Below are 16690 nucleotides of genomic sequence, written 5' to 3'. Positions count from 1 at the left end.
ACCCATACTGGCTGTCCGTGTAAATCGTTACACGGATCTTCTCAGCTGCCAAACAGGCACGAGTCAAAGCAATGAGCTCGGCCACCTGCGCGGAGTGTACTCCTTCTAGACAAGCGGCTTCAACCACACCCGTGATGGTGCATACAGCAAACGCTGCTCTCAGTCGACCGACACTGTCTCTTAAACATGAACCGTCCACAAAGAAAATCTCATCTGAAACTGGGAGTGGTTCATCGACAATGTCAGGTCTCGGTTTGGTGCATAGTTCCGTAACGTCGAGACAATCATGGTCCTCACAATCTTCACTATCATCTACTTTGGGAACAGGTAACAGTGTAGCAGGATTTAAAACAGCACACCTCTTCAATGTCACATTATCAGCTGCAAGGATAACTTGCTCATACCGAGTCAGCCTATTATTCGTGAGGTGCTGTGTTTTAGTCCTAGTCATCAACAATTCAACAGAATGTGGCACATGTACAGTAAGAGGATGACCCATCACAATGCTCTCACATCTCTCGATGCTGACACCTGTTGCTGCAACGGATCTGAGACATCCGGGCAACGCAGAAGCTACTGGATCTAAAGTAGCTGAGAAATAGGCAACTGGTCTACGGACACCTCCATGATTCTGAGTTAACACTGCTAATGCGCAACCTTCTCTTTCGCAGCAGAACAATGCAAATGCCTTGTTGTAATCCGGCATTCCCAACGCAGGAGCGCTACATAAGGCTTCTCTCAGCCTCAGAAATGATTTCAAACAGTCGTCGTCCCATGGTACCGGATCACTTACATCCTTTCGCGTCAGCCGCTGTAAAGGCTTCGCTTCAAAGGAAAAGTTTGGGATCCACTGGCGGCAATAGCCCACCATTCCCAAAAACATTCTAACTTCCCTCTGGGTCGAGGGAACTGGCATTCTTAGGATCGCATCAATGCGATCTGGAGACACCTTCCTTTTACCCTTTTCGATTCTGTGCCCCAAATACTGTACCTCAGGTAAACAGTATTGCAACTTGCTTGGAGACACCTTGTGACCATTTTCTCCCAAGAAGTTCAGCAACGCAATGGTATCAGTCCTGCAAGCGTCTTCTGTCTCTGACGCGACAAGCAGGTCGTCAATGTATTGCACCAAAACAGAATTTCGCGGCAACACAAGACTTTCGAGATTCTTCTTTAAGAGCTGATTAAAAATCGATGGGCTCTCCGTATACCCCTGTGAGATACGACACCACGTTAATATACGATTCTCTAGCCTAAATGCAAAAAGAAATCTGCTCTCTTCGTGTAGGGGAATCGAAAAAAAGGCTTGACACAAGTCAATCACCGTGAACCATCCAGCTTCACATGGGATCTGAAACAGTATCACAGATGGATTCGGTACCACTGGACAACATGGAACAACTATGTCGTTTATTTTTCGCAGGTCTTGTACTATTCTGAACTTTCCACTTGGTTTCTGCAGTCCCATAATGGGCGAGTTACATGGACTACCCATGATCTCCACCAGTATTCCCTGTCTAATCATGGACTCGATCACAGGTTTAATCCCTGCAATCGTTTCAGGGGATAATTTATACTGAGGTGTTCTCGGGAATTCCACGTTTGGCTTAACTTGTATCTTCACTGGTTCCACTCCCCTGACTAAGCCTATCTCCTCTCCACTTAGGTCCCACACGTCAGCCGATACTGATTCCCTCAAACCCTGTGGAAGCTCCTCCACTGTCAAAGCTGGGTACACTTCCACACACACCCGCTGATTTGCAACCTTAAAGGTCGCATCCTCATCTCTTGTCTGCACCTCTACTCCTTTCGGGGTACAGTAAATTGTACAATTGAGCTTGCACAATAAGTCTCTCCCCAACAAACAAACAGGACTAGAATCGCACACCACGAACTGATGTCGATCCCTAAAGTTTCCTATCCTGACTGGAATCGGTTCTGTCAAAGGGCTAACTAGCCTTTTGTTCGCTACTCCAACCACTTGTATGCTTTCTCCAGAAAGGGCTACCCCCGGAACTACTGCTGATCTTATAGTTGACCTGGTAGCCCCCGTATCTACCAAAAAGGTAGTAGGGTGTCCATCAAGTTCTGCTTCCACAAAGGGTCCTCTCTGATCCACCTCTAGAATGGCCCTAAGTATGCAATCATCATCCTGGCCTAAACTTAACTGGGCCAGCAAATCCACATCTTTCTCCTCGCTTACTTCAAACATGGGCATCTGTAAATAAGTTCGAGCTCCCTGCTGTATATTCTGTATTCTGGGTGGCTGGGGAACCTGCACTTGCGAGATGCCGGTCCCCCCTTGCATCATTCTCGGTACAGTCACCGTCTGTACCTGTTCCGCCCCAGGGACCTGACCCATTCCTCCCTCCATCTGTGGCTGATTATAGGGGTTCAAGGGACACTCGCGCCTCCAGTGCCCCACCTGATGACACTGGTGACAAGCTGTCGTCTTTTTCAATATTGCTACATCTATGCCTGTCCTAGGGTCTACGGGCCTCGGCCTTCCTTGACCCTGCACGTTCTGATTCCCTGTCTGATAGTTTCCCTGTCTCCTCACCACTGGACCCCCATTCTGCGGTCCCTGAGCAGCTTGCATCTGAATGAGCAATAGGTTATCCTTCATCTTCTTGTGTTTCGACTCAATCTCATCCGTGCAGTACCTGGCGTACCGCAAGATTTCATCTACGGGCTTATTCTGCCAACAAATTAAGTGCTGCTGTATCATGAGACTAACCTCGGGCTTCAAACCCAACACGAACTTAGACACAAACTGTCCCATATCCTTCGTTTCCAGCTCATCTAGGCCACTGTACTGCTTAAAAGCCTTCAAAAGTCTCTCATAAAACTCATGTACTGTCTCCTTAGGCTCCTGCACCGTCCTGTCTATTTTCACCCAATCAATGTCTTGGGGTGAAACCTTCGATTTCAACCAGGTAATTACTTTCTCATACAGCCTCATCACCGCAGGCGACGGACCATTTGTAATCATATTCCTCTCAGGCTCATAGTCCGGCCAATCAACAGCAATTTTACATGCGTTCCACAGATCTCCTGGAACCACAATATCAAATAAGGTGTTCAGGTCTATCCACAACACCTTCGAAATCTTAACAAAACGCTCAACTTGCTTGTACCATTCTGCAGGCTTCTCCCTGAGCCTGGGAAAATCATTCATAAATGATGCCAAATCCCCCCTGCTCCATGGTACATGCACATACCCTCCATTCGCCACTTCCCTCAGGGGAAAGGTCTTTGCTAGTAACAACCCTTCAGCCGGGGTCCCTCCTTCCGCTCCCCTAGAGGTCTTTTTCTTAGACCATTTCTCTTCCCATTTATCCAGCGTCAGCCATGGCCGCATGGCTAGGACCAGTTCTCTGGCATGTGACCTCAATCCAACAACCCTCTTCTCCTCCAACTCTCGCTCAGTATAATGTATCCTATGACTTCCTTGCAACACCCTAGTCTTGGATAAATCCACCTCATATTCCTTCGCCAATCCCCTCAATTTCTCGTGTGCCATTCGTGCTTTCCGAGTCACATCTTTCGCTACGAAAAACAGCTCATCCGGATTGTAAGATACTATCCTCTCAAGAGGTAGACTTCCATATATAATTTCATCCACCTCTGCCTTGAGCCTTACTATGTCTATCATCCCTTCCTTCAAGGCTCCTTTCAACACCTGACAACTTGCTCCACGTCCCTCATCATATTCGCATTCTGGTTCCTTCTCTCTCCTCTCTTCTGGTGTTTCTATGGGAGCAGAACAACTCTTAAAGCCGTCTTGAGCTTTCCCCGCTTGGCCCATATTCCAGCTCAGGTGCCTCTCTGGCGGTACCCATGACCTTAAATCTGATCTCGACTCCATCAGAGTCCTCGGCCTCTCCGATCTCTGGTCCTCTTCGCCCCTAGATGTATCTGACACTGCTGCTAATGGTGTACTCCATTGTACAGGGCTTGGAGGTCGGGCCGTTGCCCCTTCCAACCCACTTTCTCCGCTTTCTCTCCTCGTTCTTTCTGCCACTCGTTCTGACCTCTCTCTTTCCTCTGATTCCGGACTGTATATCGACACAATCGGTCCAATGGTGACCGGTACCCTCAATGCATCCGGTAACCTCATCTCTCTTTCAATCCTCCCACTAGCCTCAGACTGACCCTGTGAACTCGCTGTTTCAAACGAAACCAACCCTTCTACTCGGGTCTCAGGTTGGATCGTTATCCTTCTAGCTTCTCCCCTCTCACCCCACCTATCATCCACTTCATCTGGATTATAAGGAGGTGGTCTCTCGTCTAACAGTCTTTGCAATACCCCATCATCGGAGTCACTCTCCTCTTCCTGTGCTTTCACATGCCTTATCCCCGTCGAGTCCATCAGCAAGGGATACAATTTCTCTTCCTCGATTGTCTGCACACTCCATCTTTTCTCCGCTGCGTCCCACTTGGCATCCTGAAATGCCCTAATCGACTTCCTCATCCTCTCCTGACTTCTTCCCTTTTCCTTATCATGCGCTGCTCTAATCCACGCATGTAATGCTTCGAACTGCGCCGGTCTTGGCAAGGGTCTTAAGGACCCCATCACCGTCTTCAGTTGGTACAGCACTGCTAGTCTAAATGAGCCATACCTCGGGAAAGCTAATTCCCCTTCACCTTGTGTAATCTTGTGCCAATTCTCAATCCAAACTATAGTATGTAACCCCACATTCTTTGCCATGTAATGTGCTGGGGTGTCCTCGGGAGGGGCTTCTTCTCCCTCTCGCACGACCACATGTTTATCGCCTCTACACAATTCTCGCAAAACCCTGAGACACTTCATGATGCGCGAATTCGATCTCACGCTCTGTTTACTTCTTATTCTTAAATCCTCCAATAACAGCGCGACTCACACCAACCGGCCTATCACAGCGCGACACCCTCTGACGTCACCTTCCTCCGTTCGCAGCAGTTCCCTTCCCCAAACACGTTTCACGCTTGCTCTCGTCCCATTCATGCACTGAAATAACCAATTAAGTTACTTCTCTGGCTGTCCGTCCACAGCCTCTGACTGTTTGTCCACAGTCTCTCGACCTTGTTGACCTCGTTTGGCGCCCGTCTGCCCCCGTCCGGCCAGACAGATCGCCACTGATAGGTTACTAACACTCCGATCCGCACACAGCAGCCCACGACCAGCGTTAAGTTGCCATACACACACACGTTCGCTCCCCCTATCTCGGTCCAGGTGATCGATGGTACCTCACGATCTCCTTTGAGTGGTCAACAAAAATCTATCTCAGGTGTCTTCTACACCACAATTCCCGGGCTGCGCGCGCTCACAGCCTGATCTCACAATCACACGACATACACATCAACTCCGCAAGACATCACACAACAAATCAACACCGCAATCTACAACATCTCATTTTCATACTCACTCCTGGAACTGCTGCTTTCGGCCGCGCTGCTACTCGCCGTCGATGCTCATCCGCTGCCGTCTGCTGCTCGCCATCTGATGATTCAGCATCACTTATCGTCCTTTTGGGCCTCGAGGATCACTTATCCTTATCTAATCTAATCGTCCCTCGCTATCGGAAGTAACCATCCGTTTCTGCTACCAACTGCTCCGGCCCATTTTAGTATCTGGCAATTATCTACTAGAACCCACTCTGGTCGGATGGAACTTTTTACTTGCCCAATAGCGTAGAGGGAATAAACACAATTATCAAAATTACTGTCCACAAATTGCCATAATCAAGGACTCGAGACTTAATCTCTTGGCTCTCTGATTTTTATTATCAACATAAAGATTTGGAGATACAAAGTCCTCAGTACGAGGCACAACAAGTACATAGGCACTAACACAAATGCTACTCTACGAAGAATCCGCATACGGCTAAAAATAACTAAAAGTACAATCTCTAAAAGCATGAGGTAGAAAACCACCAAGCAAATGTCGATACTAGGGACACTGAACCATACCATCTCTGTCCCTACTCTGCACTAGATGACATCCCTACTTAGCAATCCCATGAGACCCTCAATCGAATAAAAGGTGTCAGAGTGAAACTTCCTAAGAAGTCTTCACTTAGAGAGCTTGGTCTAAGTTGCCCCCTCTATCTCTGCCTAGCCTTCCTCTGCCCTGGGCTGCTCTGATCTGCTTCCACCCTCGGGGCGCTGTCCCTAATACAGAACCCCAAATCTCAGAACACGCCCTTTGCGCCTCCTCTTCTGCGGGGTCGACTTTCAGTAATTTTCCACAGAGCGCTGTCCAGTTCCATCGTCCATCGCTTGGCCTTGAGTCCCAGACGCCATCCGCACTAGGAGTTACGATTGGCACATTCCAATGCACTCCCATGTCTGGCTTTTACTACATAAGTCAAATTGTGAACAAAGAGCTTCTCTACTAACGAGCAACTGTCCTTGCACCTGGGGTGAGATCATGCAAGGCAGACATACTTCACATCTTTTAACTTGCAATTTACTACAGCCTAAAACCTCTACTGGAATAAATCCTTTTTGGCCTATTGCCCTTGGCTAACATAAGAAAATACCAGGCCTTTCGCCTCAACGATATATGCGAATTCTGGCCACTACTTCGGTTACACAAGCAGGTTTAAATCACAGTATTGACATTTACGTCTTTCTTTCATGTGTGGTCAAACTAAACAGTCTACAGACACGAATTCTAATCTACACGTTTTAACATCACATTGTTCAAAGGACTAAGCTCTATGCATTGCTTCAATATATACATAAGATGCTTGTACATAGCTAACACTTCTATTGAAATCGACATAGGTTATACAATTCTTAATACATTGCACACAAAAATACCTGAGTACACATTTGATTATATGCGGGTGCCGACTAACAGTGAATATAACGCACCCCTACGATTTTCAACCTTCTAAGCGCTACATCAATTACTTAGAGGTATTCGGCTGGTAAAACCCCCCTGTCCTAAATATTCAGAGCTTTGGGATGTCTCCATTGTCTTACACTTCTTGGACTCCTGGCCAGTTAATCGTTGTTTATCTCGTAAGCAGCTTTCTGCCAACCTCACTATGTTGCTTTGTTTAGTATCCTGCAAATGCGTTTCTGATGTTCGCGCTCTAGATCTCGCGGGTCGCAGATTCTCTCCAGAAGGTGTTACTTTTTAGTCTCCAGACGCACTAAATGTAACACTACTTCTGTCACCTATCCTGCATTTCCTGACAATCCAAAATTGTGTGTTGTACAATGTATCCGATGATGGTGGAGCTTGGTTGGCGTTCTGCGGCTCCCATTGCAATTTTTACCTTGTGGATTTCTCGGATTTCTATCTGCCGAATCTAAAAACGGCTGATAGCGGAGGCGAGAGAGGGACAAAGAGCGTGAATTCCCCCCCTGGGATGCTGTTTGTTTGTATCTGGAGGCACCTCTGAGGCCAAATATATCGTTGCTACTCTTGAAATTGAGGCGAGGCGAGGTGAGCCTGAGGAGTGTTTACACTGCAGCTGCCGGAACTTATTCCAGGACTTACCTTGAGCTGGAGGCGCCCGACTGTTCCCTGGTGCGTTTGTTCTACGAAGCGTGAGTTGAGACGCCGGGGAGACGACGGCTGTGACAGGGAGAGAGATACCTTACCCATAGAGTGAGTCGGTGCATGTTTTATTTTGGCAAAAGCTGAGCAGTGCTTTACCTGCTGTGACTCCTCTCTTCAGATACGAACTTGTTTAAGCCTGTGGTATCCTGCGAGACACGCTCTAGTGTCCCGCAGGAAGTTAGCCTTGCTAAAACTTTGGGGGCATAGTGCTGTAAAGTACAGCTGACCTGCTGGTGTGTGGTGTCCTTTGAAGCTTGCCTGGGTCCCCCTCGCAGCATCCTCGAGTGCGGCCGCAGTGGAGGGGTAGAAACTACACTACCCAGGATCTTCTGCCTGAGGAAAGCCGCCCGGGGGCACGTCCACAACGCGATTGGTGGCGCTCATAAGGCCGCGAACATCCCGGTGGAGCGGGGAGCCTTGCTAAAACTTTGGGGGCATAGCGCTGTAAAGTACAGTTGACCTGTTGGTGCCTGGTGTCCTTTGAAGCTTACCTGGGTCCCCCTCGCTGCTGCAGCATCCTCGAGTGTGGCCGCAGTGGAGGGGCAGAAACTACACTACCCAGGATCCTCGGCTTGAGGGAGTACGCGGGAGCACCAGGAGAAGCCTGGGACAAGGGTGGGTCCTTCTGTGCCCATCAGTGACTGAAGAGGCTGGGCTGGATCACCCCCCTTGCGTCTACGATAAAGGTATTCGAGAAAAGAGACACAAACTGTGAACTGTATGGACATTCTTCCCCCAGGGAGTGGATTGCTCCTTCCAAACACCAATAATAGCCTGTTGGTAAGGACTACTGAATACACTGAGTTGGGGGGAAGCCACCCATTCACACACACGGTAGGAATAAAAAGTAGGCCATCTGACCAATTGCTGGAACAACTAGGGCAGTAGGGAGCTCATGGTGGTATAGTTCCTTTTAAACTGACTTTGTTGAAATTTTGGGTATGTCTAACAAAACTAAAACACGATCTGCCACAAGTAAAACCCAGTCATCTCGGTCTGATAATCCCCCAGGTGCGGCACTAAATGGGGTGTTACAACCCACTGCAATTGATTTGATGCTGCAAAAAGTAAACAGGGAGATAGAACGAACCGAGAGAAGCTTGTCCACCCCAAACACACCGATACAAACCATTGCACCGGAAATTCTAGAAATTTCGGGAAATGAGTCATTGGAAAATTCTACAGACATAATCCCTTGCGCCCAAGTGGTAAACAAAATAGTGATGGAAAATAACAGGAAACCCAAACCAGGGGCTAGCAGGAAGAGCAGAGTTAACAAAAAGAAGCAACGCAGGGGAATAGTGGGGACAAAAAGCAGGGGGGAGACAGTGATTGAAGAGTTTAGAGGTACAATAGCAGGGCAGCAACTCCCACCAGGTTGGTTGGAAGAAGTGATGGGCGATTTCCAAAAACCAATTATAAGCAGGCTAGACAAAGCAATAAACGAAATAGCAAAGCAGGGGAAAAGTAAGGGAACATCTGACACCAAACACAGAAGAAGAATGATAGGGTCTAAGGGAAAGTTTAATGACCTGCCTCAGTTCTAATCCTATAATTGAAAAACAAATGAAGGAACTGGGGGTCTAACAAAATCCTGCAGAGTGAGCAGAAGTGTAGATAGAGGGCTAGTTAGTCCCACATAGCAGAGGAGGGAGTAAAACAAGAAGAAAGAGACATCCAAATGCAATCTATAAGGACCTCAGAGCGAAGTTTGGATACCCATCAATTGTCTGTGTGATCAATCTTATCATCTGGTCATCCAATCCAGGATAAGATGCTTCTCTTGATCATAGAGAGCATCTAATTAGGAGTGATTTCAATCAAGGGTGGCCCAAGATTGTCAAAGGATTGGAGCGAGAAGACCAACAGTTGTAAGATGATAGAACAATCGAAAGGAGTGCAGTGCTAACAAAAGAAAACTAGAGTGGTGAGTTAAAATAGAATTGTGAGAAAACACTACTAATTTAATATGTGTCTCACATTCTAAATAAAACAACAGTGCAAAAAGCAGTGTTAACCCCTTCCATGCTGCGCAAATTCCGCCGCTGTGCTGACGGTTTCTTGCACGGGCGTGGTCATGACGGAACGGTTCCGTCATGAGCACAGCTCAACCGTGGCTCATGACGGAACCGTTCCGTCATGAGCACCGAAGGGGTTAAACAAATAACTGCTATATAGAGAGGTCGACATGTTTCAGCCCAGTGGGATCCATTTCTCCCTGCGGCTTTCTTCAGGACCCTTGTTATTAAATTTTCGCTACTGCAAATGTGTGTAGAACATAATGTATAGTGAAGAAAAAGGAAAAGAGAAAATTTATCTCACTATCATTCAAAGGTGGCACTTTGTACAACCTTAAGTAGATCCTCCGCTTCAAAAGGATGCGGCGTGCATCTGTCAAGAGAACATATGGAAAGTGTCTCAGTCTTAAAAATAGTACTCCCAAATATATATTTGTGCCTAACCTCGTGTTAGGGGGCTTACTCGTAATGATCGAGGAACGGACCTCACCTCGCCTGGATCCTGGCTCAGGAATAGGAGGCCCCGCTCTGTATGGAAGAAAAATTAAACTGCCAAAAACCAGAAAATAATCATAAAAACTAAATACATCTTCATCTACATCTGGCTATTTTTAAGACTGAGACACTTTCCATATGTTCTCTTGACAGATGCACGCCGCATCCTTTTGAAGCGGAGGATCTACTTAAGGTTGTACAAAGTGCCACCTTTGAATGATAGTGAGATAAATTTTCTCTTTTCCTTTTTCTTCACTATACATTATGTTCTACACACATTTGCAGTAGCGAAAATTTAATAACAAGGGTCCTGAAGAAAGCCGCAGGGAGAAATGGATCCCACTGGGCTGAAACATGTCGACCTCTCTATATAGCAGTTATTTGTTTAAGACTGCTTTTTGCACTGTTGTTTTATTTAGAATGTGAGACACATATTAAATTAGTAGTGTTTTCTCACAATTCTATTTCAACATACCACTCTAGTTTTCTTTTGTTAGCACTGCACTCCTTTCGATTGTTCTATCATCTTACAACTGTTGGTCTTCTCGCTCCAATCCTTTGACAATCTTGGGCCACCCTTGAGTGAAATCACTCCTAATTAGATGCTCTCTATGATCAAGAGAAGCATCTTATCCTGGATTGGATGACCAGATGATAAGATTGATCACACAGACAATTGATGGGTATCCAAACTTCGCTCTGAGGTCCTTATAGATTGCATTTGGATGTCTCTTTCTTCTTGTTTTACTCCCTCCTCTGCTATGTGGGACTAACTAGCCCTCTATCTACACTTCTGCTCACTCTGCAGGATTTTGTTAGACCCCCAGTTCCATCATTTGTTTTTCAACATCTGACACCAATCAAATAGTAAATCACCCCGCAGTAGGAATCAGGACAGGGGAACATGCACGAGGTAGAAACAACTGTGTGAGTAACGAGGACTGTGGCATAGTGCTACTACATGACACACCCTCGGCAATGGCTCAAGGAGACAGGGGTAACCCTAACCTAGGGGGGGTAACCGTACGCGAAAATACCCCACAGAGCACAATTCCTACACTCCCACAAGAAGGGACTGTAAAAAGTCAGTGCTGTGAAGAGAAACCTCAAACTGGGTGCAGTCCCCCAGATATCCCCACTGACTATGTACCAACATGTATCAATTTACCACCTGAAGCTGCCGCTTATGTGGTGGTTTTTACGGGAGTACCTGGTCTTAGGGCAGGGGAGAGAGAGTCACATGCAGAGTTATAAATGAAAATAATTAAGTGGGTAAATATACACAGGCCACTGAGAGGAGGAGAATGTGGGGAGATGCTGTTAGTAAGAAGAACAAACTGGGTAGGCAGCAGGAGGAAAGATGCTGCAGGAGACTGCATCGTGGCAAACTTTAGGGACATGGAGTTAGTAAAATATATACTAGGAGGCTACAATAGAAATCACACTAGCACAATATGCCCCCTACCACTAAGATACTTTTACCCCAGAAGATGTGCCCCAAATCCCCTACACCATGTCCAGGATAGACCAAGAAACATAGCGGCTAGAAATTGGCCAAGAGAGGAGGGACAGAGAGGGCAGGATTACACACAGTGGGCAAACAGATTCAGTCCTTTGCAATCCTTAGAAGAACTAGACTGACTATCCCAATCACCCCAGGAAAGGGCCTCTAAATGGGTGGTAAAGGAGTATGGGGAAGGGAGGGATCTAGATAGCATCCCAGAGAAGGGGACAGTTATCACCCAAACACATACAGGCAAAGGGGGACAGGGAGGGACCAAGAGTAGGGCAGCAGATCCCATAACATCAACACAGGGTGAAGAAGGGGAGAGTGAACTACCAAGGGAAGGCCTAAAAATACTGTCCTGGAATATTGCTGGTTTGGCGGGGAAATTTGACAATGTGGACTGGATAAGTAATCTCCAGGGGTACCATGTCATAGCCTTGCAGGAGACATGGGCACTAGACCCATCCGCCTACCAACTAGAAGGCTTTAAATGTTTTTCTGTCCCTGCAAGGGGCGAAAGATCGGGCAGAGCGAAGGGTGGGCTAGCCCTGTATGTTAATCTAGAGATGGAAGGCACATGGTCAGAACCCTCATGGTCGTCACACCTAATCCAGGCAGTCAAATTTCAGGGGCAGGGACTTAGGTTACTGATATTTAACATCTACAACTCAGTCTCAGGGGAAGGAAATGAATCAATAACTCAGGAACTAGAAAATAGGTTAAAGCATGAGACCAAACAACAGAGAAGGAGCGGGGAACCAGCAGTTTTGATCATGGGTGACTTTAACTGCCACCTTTGCCCCAAACTGATTCCCGCAAATGCAGACTGGTCATCCTGTCCGGTAGAAAGTGGGCCTCACTTCGAGCATAACAGGGAGGGAAACAGCCTCATGAAAACTCTGGACACCTTTGCCATGACCCACACTATAGATCTGATAACCCCAGGGAGGGAAGGCTTCCTCACTCCAACATTTAAGGGCAGAGGTTGTTATTCAATTATAGATTTTATGATGATATCCTCTGCCATAAAGGACAGTGTGAAGGAAGTGAGAATAGACTGGAACCCCTTTAGCGACCATAACCCGCTGATAATGGTCCTAGAATACAGCGACGGACGCAGTAGAACTCAACAGGCCGCCTCTACACTGATCCCAACAGACCAAGGGAGGCGACTAAGATGGGCTAAGATTAATGCAGAGGAGTTTTATAAATCCCTGGTGATAAAAGGCAAACACCAAATTGAAGGCTGTCTTGATCCCCTAGTAGAAGGTGGGTGTTTGGTTTCTGCCTTTGAGGTACTAACCACCATGATAGGGGAACTCCTGAAAGCAAAAGGCCCAGTAAAAATTGTAACACAGCCACGCTAGTTTAATCCCGAATGCGCGAGAGCACTTAGGGAATTGAAACTATGTCTCAAAATCTACCCTAGGGACAAACAGGCAGTAGCCCTATGTAGAAAGGCATATAAGACAAAGGTCAAGCAGAGGAAGATTATGCTCCAAGCAGAAGTGTGGGCGGACCTGAGGGAAGCGGGGGAACATAGAGACTTCAGCGAATTTTGGAGGATTATCAATAGGCCCTGCTTCCAAGAGAAAAACTCCCCGGGGATCAGTAACAACATTCTTCCTGACCAGTGGGTGGCACATTTTAAGAGTCTGTATAATCATCAAAGTGATACTGTGACTACAGCGGGATGGGAGGAATGCCGATCGGGCAAGGTCGAATTCTCACTCCAAGAAATTACCCAAGCAATCAGAGGGCTAACTCGCAACAAAGCACCCGGGCCTGATGGGACGCCACCTGACCTTTACCTGAGTAACCCTGATCTCTGGGCTCCCATTATGACGAGGATCCTAAATGCAGCAATTGCCACGGGTCTGCCACGGTCTTGGTCTACGGCACTGATTGTCCCTATTTTTAAGAAGGGGTGTAGGGACAATCCACAGTGCTACAGACCAATATCGTTGATAGACGTATCGGCCAAACTATTGGGCAGGGCAATTTTGAGTCGCTTGATGTCATGGACAGAAGAACACAACATTATAGCAGACACTCAATCCGGCTTTAGGCCAGGCAAGTCTACCAGTGACCAATGTTTGAATTTGTACCTATTAATAACTAAATACACAAAGGCTGGTAAAGGCACACTATTCATGGGCTTCATGGACCTGGCGGCAGCCTTCGATAATGTTAACAGGAGCAAACTTTGGGATCTGATGACCAACCTGGGAATTGAGCCTGGACTCATTGACATCTTAAAATAATTGCACTGGAACACCACTGCCAGGGTCCGCTGCACAACGGGGGGGGGAGGGGGTGCACGGATCCCTTCCCCTGTACGAGCGGAGTGAGGCAGGGGTGTATCCTTGCCCCATTTTTGTTCTCTCTCTACATTAACGATTTGGAGAGAAGGTTGGTTGCCTTAAATGTGGATTGTCCCAAAGCTGGAAATCGTCACATACCGGTTCTACTGTATGCTGATGACGCCGTCCTGCTTGCCAGGACGGCCGTGAGCCTACAACAATTGGTCAATGGATTTGTGGAGTTTATGGACGAATTAGATTTGTCCGTAAATTTGAGCAAATCGTATGTCATGATAGCTGGCAAGAAACCAAGCAGGAAATTTGCTTTTAAAATAGGGTCGCACAAATTGGAAACAGTGAGCTCTTTTTCTTATCTGGGTCTACTGTTTGACGGGGATACAAAGTTTGATCTGTTAATGGAGGATAGATGCAGAAAGCTGGTATCGGCAAATGGGGCTATTCATAACTTTGTTCGTAGACTGGGGAGGTGGTTGCCGGAACAGGTGATGAATCTGTATGTGGTGGTTAGCACTGCAAAAGCCATTTACGGAGCGGAGGTCTGGGGATTTAGAGATGTAAGGCCCCTGCAACTGGAGGAAGATACATTTTTTAGGAGGATATTGAAGCTACCACAGGGTACCCCAGCAGGAATAACACACACAGAACTGGGGTTACCTTATATCACCGACTGGGTAAAGGTGAGACCCATTATGCTATGGCTCAGGTTATGGGTGAATCCCGCAGCGGAACTAAGCAGGCAAATAGCTCGGGACTGCTTGCAAATGGACAACCACCTACGTATCCCATGGCTGAGGTACATAAAAGAGACATAGGATTCAATCGACCACCTATCTCTTTTCAGTGATCCTACCTCCATTACCCCCACATGTAGAAACCAGATTAAAAGAGAGCTACTGGATAAATTTGAAGCACAAAGAGCAAGCACTGACTCCTTAAAGAAATCAGTTATAGCACACCACCGAGTGAGCAATGGAGCAGGAATGGAGCCCTATTTATATCTAATGCATAATCACCAGGACAGATTTTTAATGTGCCGTTTTAGGCTCAACCTGTTACACCACATTTTAGCTTATCCTCCAGGTTTCACAGTAACGGTTGAGCAGAAGGGTGCCTGCGGCTGCGACAATAGGTCTCCGCAGGACACCCTTCATTTTGTACTTCTGTGTTCTTTTTATCAAATCCCCCGTCGCAAATTTCTTGTTCATATCCTAAAGGAGGCTAAAATACGTGAAGCCAAGAGTGCCCTGAATTTCTTACAAATGGCCGTGGACACCCGCACTTTGTGCTCGATTGTAAATTTCTTGAGAGTGTCGGTAAGATTGAGGAATACCTGTGATTGAATAATGATGAATTAATAATGTAATGTGCCCTTTGTAAAGTGCCTTTTTAAAGTTTCGTTTTTAACCTGTTTTTAATGTCCGTCGGCTCAGATCTAATGTAAATATACTGAACACTGTATATTGTATTTGTATTTTGTACTTTTTATGTTGATTTTTAATCAGCGAAATAAAGATTTACTGACTGACTGACTGACAATGTATCCGGGATTACGAGGTGAGTACTGCAGGTCTTCGTCAAGATATGGCGGGTCAATTGTTGATTGCTCTGCAGAAACCTTTTCGCCCAGTGACCCCAGCTACACTAGCAAGATGGGTGCGTTGGCTCATGGGCGAAGCTGGTATTGATGTTTCCAGATTTGGTGCTCATTCTGCTCGTGGGGCTATGGCCTCCAAGGCCTTTTCTGTGAGAGTCAGTTTATTAGACATTATGAATGCTGCTGATTGGTCCTCTGACTCTACTTTTAAGACCTTTTATTATAAACCTATTCTGAATGTTGCATCTATTGTGGTGGCTCAGCCTTGAACAAGCATAATCAGAGCCTCCGGTCCTGACATAGAATTCAAAATTTGCGAACATACGTGACAAGAATTTTCAATTCTATTAAGGACACGGAGGCGAGGATTATCCCACCCGTATTTCAGTACTGTATTATCTCATTTGAGTTGTTTATATACTGCAATGTATGCCTATACTGTTATGACCCTCCCCTTATGTTTTTTCTCTTCCTGGGAGTATGGTATTACGGCTTATCTTTCAATTTCAGGTTCTGATCTCAAGTAAAGTTTGATGATTTTCGCCTTTGAAGAGGGTGTTTGAGGTCTCCAAGAGAATGCTGTTTCGTTGAAGCTGACTTCAAGTCTATGGTTGCTGTCCGTTGGCCTGTGGATTTACTTATGAAGAATGGTTTCTTCTTTTCAGCTGTTGCCAGATCTCAGACTGTGTTTTTTCTTGGACTTAACTGTTATTTCACACAAAGAAAGAGGATGTAGTATTCTCTTGTGCTCCTTATATAGTTGTCTTCTCTAGGGTTGTTATGTGATACCCACTAGGGTTTATGGGTATTGTAGTGTGTATTTTAGTTTTACTATTTTTCTGATTGGCTGCTGAGAATTTTCAGTAAAGAAAATGAGAAGCATAATCCTCACCTCCGTGTCCTTAATAGAATTGAAAATTCTTGTCACGTATGTTCGCAAATTTTGAATTGGGGGGCACTGGGAGAGAGGGATTTAATTGGACCCTTTCCCTGCACTTAGGGAAGGAAGTTTTTAAGTGGGACAAAGGGCGAACTAATTTTCTTTTTTAGCTTAAACCTGGATATTGGCATTTCTGAAATGGTACAACAGTGGTTATTCTTTAAATCTATGTAAGACCTGACATGTTGTATTTCTAAATGTTTTCCGGAATTGACAGCAGTACAGGGTTCGAAAAACAACACTATGCACCTCCA

The sequence above is a fragment of the Triturus cristatus genome, chromosome 9, assembly GCF_964204655.1.
Source record: "Triturus cristatus chromosome 9, aTriCri1.1, whole genome shotgun sequence".
Classification (NCBI taxonomy): Eukaryota; Metazoa; Chordata; class Amphibia; order Caudata; family Salamandridae; genus Triturus; species Triturus cristatus.
Note: the sequence above shows the minus strand (reverse complement) of the source record.